Genomic DNA, 9,765 nt, shown 5'->3' with positions numbered 1-9,765 from the left:
AGTTTCTTTTGGAAATCATAATTTTTTTATATTTTTTTATTAATAGCATGTAACATCTTAATAACATAAAGTAAAATAACACTACCACATTACAACAAAATTGGGTAAAGAGTATTTAAGATATTTAGAAATAGCAATTTTTTACAAAAGCACAAAAACATCTGCCATCCAATGTTTATATGAACTTTTTGTCTCAAAATTATTCCAGTAATCATCTGTTGAATTTATTGCACATACTTCATTAACACCCTGTATGTGTTAATCTCAATAGAGAGTAATAATAATAATTACAATACTAACAACGTGTATATTGTATCAATATTTTATAGTTACGTTAAAATAAGATATTAATATGGTAATTTTGATCACCCCCACGATTATTGTTGGGTTTGTAAAAAATTCTGATAAAAACATTTATTGAAATTAGAGCTCATACCTACGAAAATAAAAATTAAATGCTGTTCGTAGGTAAAAGCATCACTTGAGAACGACTGTATCGATTTGACTAATTTTTTTTAATGTAATAGTCCGAATAAAGTTTTTAGGGAAAGAAAAATTTAAAAATTCGGGAAAAACTGAAAATACTTATCATAAACAAATTTATTGAAATTTGGACAGGACGTCTGTAGGATCAGCTAGTTATTAATAGATGAGTGTTAATAACATGCACAATGTTGGGAACCGTCGACAACATAAACAAAAAATTAACAAATAGTTAAAATGGTAGGAGGGGAGGAACTCAACTATGTTTATGAGTAGAGGGGTCTAAAAAAATATAGATAGTCTGCAATTGGTTGCACTCGGTAAGTAGGAAGGGTTTATTTCCTATATATTCCTATGAAACATTTTCCATAACCAGTTTATTCTAAAAGACAAGAAATCTTCAAAGATGAAAGTGAAAATTATTTCGGGCAATTCTTCTTCAACAAACACAGCACCAAAAAAGTCTATTAAGTTACTGCAGCATTTCCGAAAGGAAGTTGGAGAAAGTGAGTTTGAAGACATTGATGCCAAAGATTTTGACTCGTCGTTTGAAGTGACAGATGGTAACTTGCAAACTTTGCGACCAATTGGAGAACAAATTGCTTCAACCAGCGCCCAATATGATTACATCAGTGAACCGGAAGTTACATCTACCCCTAGAGATGACGAAAATGAAACCAAGGAAGAACTGGAAACATTTCTACAAGAAGTTAAAGCATTTGCAAGAAAAAGCGGAAATTTTGCATCAGCAAAAGTTCACCAAAAGGCAGAACTTGCAAGGAAGGTGCGGAAATATGAAGAAAAGTTAAATGGTTTAAAAAAACTGTTAAAACAATACGAAGAAGTTTTAGCTGTGTGTGACAAAATTTCTAATATCATAGAGTAGTTAAGATATTTTAAGGTTTTAAAACTATATATATACAGTATTTTATAATGCTTAATGTTCGAAAATAATAAACTTAAAATATCTTTTAATATTTTTAGAATAATTTCTTAATTTTTTTAAAACTCGAAACTGGAAACATTTCTGCAAGAAGTTAAAGCATTTGCAAGAAAAAGCGAAATTTCAGCAGAAAGCAGAACTTTCAAAGAAGGTGCGGAAATACGAAGAAAAGTTAAATGGTTTAAAAAAAACTGTTAAAGCAATACGAAGTTTTAGCTGTGTAATGTTCGAAAATAATAAACTTAAATCTTTTAATGTTTTTATAATAAAGTTCTTAATTTTATTGTTATTAAAACTCAAATTTGTGCCATTTAAAGTTGATAAAAAATAATGTTTTATTTTTTGAACAGAATGTATTTAAGTAATATGTACATCATTTCCTACATTTATATATTGTTAAAATTTTAAATAATATTTGACATACGTTAAATGTAAAATTTGTTGCAACTTAAGAAAATGTATTATTTTTTATTTCCAGATTTCTTGTCTTTTGGAATAAATTCGATAAATACACATCTGTGTTTTAATTATAATTTACCCATTGAGAATAAAATATGATTTTAATAGTAAAAAGTTATTTACTTATGAGACGTAAACTGAATTGGTGGACCACAGTCAAACCACAGTTTAAATTCTATTAATGTTTTAATTTAAAAAAATCTGTAATAGTTCACTAAAAATGAATTCCACGATTTTAAACAGTATATCAATACTTTTGATTTTTCTTGAATGGAAACATTATTTTATAGTGAAATTAATAGTTGACTAGGAAATAAATTCTACAATTTTAAACAGTTAAAGTAACTTACGATATTTCTTAATATCCAATTAGATACACTTAGCAAACACATAGTTTAAATTCGATCTGTTTTAATTATATTTTCACTTATTTACACATTGAAAGTTATCCGGAATACAGTGAATGAAACATTATTTTATAGTTAATTTATCTTAAAACAATATTTTCACAAAAACGTTACACGATACTTTTTCAAACTAACTGTTTGGGACTAAAGCCATGCTTCGACCAATTAAACATAATTAACATTTAACATTCTATAAGAAAGCTGCCATTACTTTTAGTTAATTACTGAAACAGTACTACCAGCGACATCTTTTGAATTATTCCAATTGCTATGTAGAAGAACAGATAGGTTGCAATTATTTTTAGTTACAGGGGGCATTCGATTACTTTACAAACTACATAAAGTAGCACATCTTGCTGAATAAAACATCCAAATGCAACAGTTATGAATTTAATACATTCAGTTGTTGACTGTTTAATTTAAATGAACTAAAAGGGAAATTTTCAATAAAAAATATTTTTTTTACTTTAGTACAAAATATATATTTCAGAAAATTGTCTTTATACATATATAGAATATACAGGAAATGTAAAACATATGTAAGCAAAATTAACATAATAGAAACTAAGCCTTTTGTTCAGGGTTTTCCGCATTCTTTGCTCTTTTCTCATTTTCTAATTGTTGTAGTTGTCTTCTTTCAGCCATTTTAAATTCCAATTTTACCGTTTTAGATTTTCCAATGACACAATGTGGAGTTCTGATTATTAATTTATTGTTAATATTTTGATACGGGTCATATGTTGGACAGTTATACTCATCCCAGTTTTCTTCAATGTTAGAACAGTCGGTCAAAGTACCCATTACTTTCGGTTAGATAGCTGGCAAAGAATGTAGGATTCGAACAAAATCGCCATATTTAATATAAAATCCTCTCCATTGAACAAGTTATGAAAAAAAGATGGAAATGAAATGGTAGCTGTTTTCCCACATAAAAGTAGCATATGATTTTTAAAAATAGAACACACATCTGTTGATGACATCATTTCTAAAAATAGAGTATTATGTCATTTCTAAAAATAGAACATTACGTCATTTCTAAAAATAGAACGCACATCTGTGGCCACATCATTTCTAAAAATAGAATACACATCTACATATATTGATGACTCATGCCCTATTTAGTAATTTTTATAAATGGAAACGCACGTCCGCCATTACATATGAAGAGTGGGGGAATGCTATTATAAGTAAGCATCTAGCTGGGAAGGCCTACTGTGCTTCATGAATATCCCAGTCGAGATAAAACAGTGTTGTATTTGTCGTAAAATAATTAGCAAGCGATATGTTAATGATCCGTGGTTACAAAAGGGTAAAATAATAATAAATTACTGCAATAAAGACTGTAATCAAACAAGACCCGTGTGGTTTCTTAAACTATATGAGATTAAGTCGCAGAAATGTGGATGGCTTATGTGAAGGAAGTGGAAATAAAAGATCTCGAAAGTGGTGTTTTAAATTTACATCAGACGTTCTCGAATCTTCGATATGATATAGAACATGAGTCTATTTACGGAATGGATAAATTTTATACAGCAGAACAGTGTGATAGGTTGGCGCAGGAGTATGGAGACGCAGTACAAATATGTGAAAATTTTTTAGAAAAACATTGTACCATAGATGAACTTATCAATGGTCTTATAGATTTAGGTATGACGGGGATCCTTTATAAAATTAAACATTTACTGGAGAGCCACCTAGCCAATAAAATTCCTGAATGTGAATGGGAATCTGATGACCAAGAGGAAAGCGATGTAGAAATGAGTCAGCAATGATCTTGTTTCTAATGTTTCAATTTAATAAATGATATTATAATAAATTGTTTTATTATTCCATATAAACTACAACTACTATTAAATTTATTATCAGTTCGTCTATAGAAATAACAATGAACGCTTCACAGTTGATTGTGCTGCAAACCATTCTGAAAAGTTCGTTAATTATACAGCGACCTTATAACTCCAAAGAGGTATTTATTTGCTATGACCATAACGATACACGAAATGAGAGTTGGCCTTTTAATTGGAAAAGAATGAAACCTTTGACATATGATTATCAAGAAATGTTCAAATCTTCTATACCAACGAATAGTACCAGTTACAAATTGCGAATAAGAAGGGGTAACGACGTAATACAGGACTCTGATTGGCTGGAGCTTTATAATAAATTCCCCACTTCTAATAACACCTTAAATAGTGGAACTGGAAGAGGATATGAAGGAAATACCTTCTTGATATGGTACATAGCGATTTGTACTTCGTTGCTGCTGATTGTTACCAGTTTTCGAGAATTATGTCTGAAGAGCTGTGGTGTGCAAGATGTATAACTGGAGATTTGATAAGTAAACACCGAAATGGTAAACCCTTGAATGATTTTACTGAAGATGAGCTCGGACATTTTCCAGTACACTATCTGATCGAATGTGCTCGTCCGATTGAACTTCTACATTCATGGGCAAAGCTTCCGAAAGAATACAAAGAAAACTTCTGCCTACAAGTACAACTACCATGTTTTGTGCATTATAACCGCCCAGAATGGCACATCCACGTGGATGGACCTGCACCATCACAATCTAAATGTCACATATGTAAATGGAGTCTTCAACAATATTAATTTCATGTAAAACATATAAAATAAAAACAATTTGAAATATATTTAGCATTTTTATTTAAAATAAAATATTCATAATTCTATTATATTCATACAACCATAGTACATGTTTACAAATCTAACAGAGTTATATCAAAATCCCAATCTGTTTCAGCTTCTTCCGTATTTAATATTTTTTCAGCTTCTTTGATTAGTAGTTCTAAATTGTCATTCGTATCCAGTGTATAATACCCCCAAGCCTTGATTGTAACACCATTAGAATCAATACACCGTTTGTCATCTGCTGCAGAAAGAGCCACTTTGTTTTTTAGTTCAGTGTAAATGGTATGCAAAGTGGATTTAAAAATGTACATTTTACGGAAAATGCTACCACCGTTGGCTACAACTTGGACATAATCAGAGAAATTTATTTCTTTCTCTATTACGTGTTTGGAAACTCCTTTCGCCTTCTTCATCACTTCACCAGCTTTTACGCAGTAGGCTTTGGCACCTGTACCGTAAAAGCATTCTATTGGTCTGCCAGCGTAGATCGTCTTTCATCTTTCCCACAACCGACTTTGTCTTGATTATACCATGGATATTGTTTATGTCATAGTTGCAGGTATCGAAGTACTGTATCTTAATCTTAATGTCATTGTACGGATTATCCCTAAAAAAAACTAAAATCAGAGAGTCGGTATCGGTATACAAAACAGTAGCTTTATCACCGTATGTGGATTTGATGTATCCATAGAGAAATTCATAGATGATAGTCTTGGAAATGTCTAAAATTGAAAAGCCAACATACAGAGGTTGGTCATAAAATACTTTTAATTTCTCTAAGTGGACCGCTACTAAATTCTCATCAAAAATGGAACATGTTTTAAAATGAGGCAGGGCTATTCACGCCCTGGTACCTAATTGACCTTTTCTGTTTTCCCAGCATGAGCACAACTTAATATTTTGCCTTTTGTCAACGTTCTCCATCGTCTTACCAAATACAGAATTAACCATTAATTTGAAGAGATCTTTCTCAAATTCATTTCTCGCAGAGTTTCGAAGTCTAGTGTTTAAATCGATATAAGATGCTAACCATGGTGATTGAGAAAATTCTAGAATTCTATGTATTTTTTTTNAACATTTCTACAAGAAGTTAAAGCATTTGCAAGAAAAAGCGGAAATTTTGCATCAGCAAAAGTTCACCAAAAGGCAGAACTTGCAAGGAAGGTGCGAAAATATGAAAAAAAGTTAAATGGTTTAAAAAAACTGTTACAACAGTACGAAGAATATTTAGCTGTGTGTGACAAAATTTCTAATATCATAGAGTAGTTAAGATATTTTAAGGTTTTAAAACTATATATATACAGTATTTTATAATGCTTAATGTTCGAAAATAATAAACTTAAAATATCTTTTAATATTTTTAGAATAATTTCTTAATTTTTTTAAAACTCGAAACTGGAAACATGTCTGCAAGAGGTTAAAGCATTTGCAAGAAAAAGCGAAATTTCAGCAGAAAGCAGAACTTTCAAAGAAGGTGCGGAAATACGAAGAAAAGTTAAATAGTTTAAAAAAAACTGTTAAAGCAATACGAAGTTTTAGCTGTGTAATGTTCGAAAATAATAAACTTAAATCTTTTAATGTTTTAATAATAAAGTTCTTAATTTTATTGTTATTAAAACTCAAATTTGTGCCTTTTAAAGTTGATAAAAAATAATGTTTTATTTTTTGAACAGAATGTATTTAAGTAATATGTACATCATTTCCTACATTTATATATTGTTAAAATTTTAAATAATATTTGACATACGTTAAATGTAAAATTTGTTGCAACTTAAGAAAATGTATTATTTTTTATTTCCAGATTTCTTGTCTTTTGGAATAAATTCGATAAATACACATCTGTGTTTTAATTATAATTTACCCATTGAGAATAAAATATGATTTTAATAGTAAAAAGTTATTTACTTATGAGACGTAAACTGAATTGGTGGACCACAGTCAAACCACAGTTTAAATTCTATTAATGTTTTAATTTAAAAAAATCTGTAATAGTTCACTAAAAATGAATTCCACGATTTTAAACAGTATATCAATACTTTTGATTTTTCTTGAATGGAAACATTATTTTATAGTGAAATTAATAGTTGACTAGGAAATAAATTCTACAATTTTAAACAGTTAAAGTAACTTACGATATTTCTTAATATCCAATTAGATACACTTAGCAAACACATAATTTAAATTCGATCTGTTTTAATTATATTTTCACTTATTTATACATTGAAAGTTATCCGGAATACAGTGAATGAAACATTATTTTATAGTTAATTTATCTTAAAACAATATTTTCACAAAAACGTTACACGATACTTTTTCAAACTAACTGTTTGGGACTAAAGCCATGCTTCGACCAATTAAACATAATTAACATTTAACATTCTATAAGAAAGCTGCCATTACTTTTAGTTAATTACTGAAACAGTACTACCAGCGACATCTTTTGAATTATTCCAATTGCTATGTAGAAGAACAGATAGGTTGCAATTATTTTTAGTTACAGGGGGCATTCGTTTACTTTACAAACTACATAAAGTAGCACATCTTGCTGAATAAAACATCCAAATGCAACAGTTAAGAATTTAATACATTCAGTTGTTGACTGTTTAATTTAAATGAACTAAAAGGGAAATTTTCAATAAAAAATATTTTTACTTTAGTACAAAATATATATTTCAGAAAATTGTCTTTATACATATATAGAATATACAGGAAATGTAAAACATATGTAAGCAAAATTAACATACATTGAACAACCAAAAAAAACATAAAGCACAATAGAAACTAAGCCTTTTGTTCAGGGTTTTCCGCATTCTTTGCTCTTTTCTCATTTTCTAATTGTTGTAGTCGTCTTCTTTCAGCCATTTTAAATTCCAATTTTACCTTTTTAGATTTTCCAATGACACAATGTGGAGTTCTGATTATTAATTTATTGTTAATATTTTGATACGGGTCATATGTTGGACAGTTATACTCATCCCAGTTTTCTTCAATGTTAGAACAGTCGGTCAAAGTACCCATTACTTTCGGTTAGATAGCTGGCAAAGAATGTAGGATTCGAACAAAATCGCCATATTTAATATAAAATCCCCTCCATTGAACAAGTTGTGAAAAAAAGATGGAAATGAAATGGTAGCTGTTTTCCCACATAAAAGTAGCATATGATATCATTTTTAAAAATAGAACACACATCTGTTGATGACATCATTTCTAAAAATAGAGTATTGTCATTTCTAAAAATAGAACATTACGTCATTTCTAAAAATAGAACACACATCTGTGGCCACATCATTTCTAAAAATAGAATACACATCTACATATATTGATGACTCATGCCCTATTTAGTAATTTTTATAAATGGAAACGCACGTCCGCCATTACATATGAAGAGTGGGGGAATGCTATTATAAGTAAGCATCTAGCTGGGAAGGCCTACTGTGCTTCATGAATATCCCAGTCGAGATAAAACAGTGTTGTATTTGTCGTAAAATAATTAGCAAGCGATATGTTAATGATCCGTGGTTACAAAAGGGTAAAATAATAATAAATTACTGCAATAAAGACTGTAATCAAACAAGACCCGTGTGGTTTCTTAAACTATATGAGATTAAGTCGCAGAAATGTGGATGGCTTATGTGAAGGAAGTGGAAATAAAAGATCTCGAAAGTGGTGTTTTAAATTTACATCAGACGTTCTCGAATCTTCGATATGATATAGAACATGAGTCTATTTACGGAATGGATAAATTTTATACAGCAGAACAGTGTGATAAGTTGGCGCAGGAGTATGGAGACGCAGTACAAATATGTGAAAATTTTTTAGAAAAACATTGTACCATAGATGAACTTATCAATGGTCTTATAGATTTAGGTATGACGGGGATCCTTTATAAAATTAAACATTTACTGGAGAGCCACCTAGCCAATAAAATTCCTGAATGTGAATGGGAATATGATGACCAAGAGGAAAGCGATGTAGAAATGAGTCAGCAATGATCTTGTTTCTAATGTTTCAATTTAATAAATGATATTATAATCAAATTGTTTTATTATTCCATATAAACTACAACTACTATTAAATTTATTATCAGTTCGTCTATTGAAATAACAATGAACGCTTCACAGTTGATTGTGCTGCAAACCATTCTGAAAAGTTCGTTAATTATACAGCGACCTTATAACTCCAAAGAGGTATTTATTTGCTATGACCATAACGATACACGAAATGAGAGTTGGCCTTTTAATTGGAAAAGAATGAAACCTTTGACATATGATTATCAAGAAATGTTCAAATCTTCTATACCAACGAATAGTACCAGTTACAAATTGCGAATAAGAAGGGGTAACGACGTAATACAGGACTCTGATTGGCTGGAGCTTTATAATAAATTCCCCACTTCTAATAACACCTTAAATAGTGGAACTGGAAGAGGATATGAAGGAAATACCTTCTTGATATGGTACATAGCGATTTGTACTTCGTTGCTGCTGATTGTTACCAGTTTTCGAGAATTATGTCTGAAGAGCTGTGGTGTGCAAGATGTATAACTGGAGATTTGATAAGTAAACACCGAAATGGTAAACCCTTGAATGATTTTACTGAAGATGAGCTCGGACATTTTCCAGTACACTATCTGATCGAATGTGCTCGTCCGATTGAACTTCTACATTCATGGGCAAAGCTTCCGAAAGAATACAAAGAAAACTTCTGCCTACAAGTACAACTACCATGTTTTGTGCATTATAACCGCCCAGAATGGCACATCCACGTGGATGGACCTGCACCATCGCAATCTAAATGTCACATATGTAAATGGAGTCTTCAACA

This window comes from Anoplophora glabripennis, unplaced genomic scaffold (genome assembly GCF_000390285.2).
Source record: "Anoplophora glabripennis isolate ALB-LARVAE unplaced genomic scaffold, Agla_2.0 scaffold387, whole genome shotgun sequence".
NCBI classification, from domain to species: Eukaryota; Metazoa; Arthropoda; class Insecta; order Coleoptera; family Cerambycidae; genus Anoplophora; species Anoplophora glabripennis.
Note: the sequence above shows the minus strand (reverse complement) of the source record.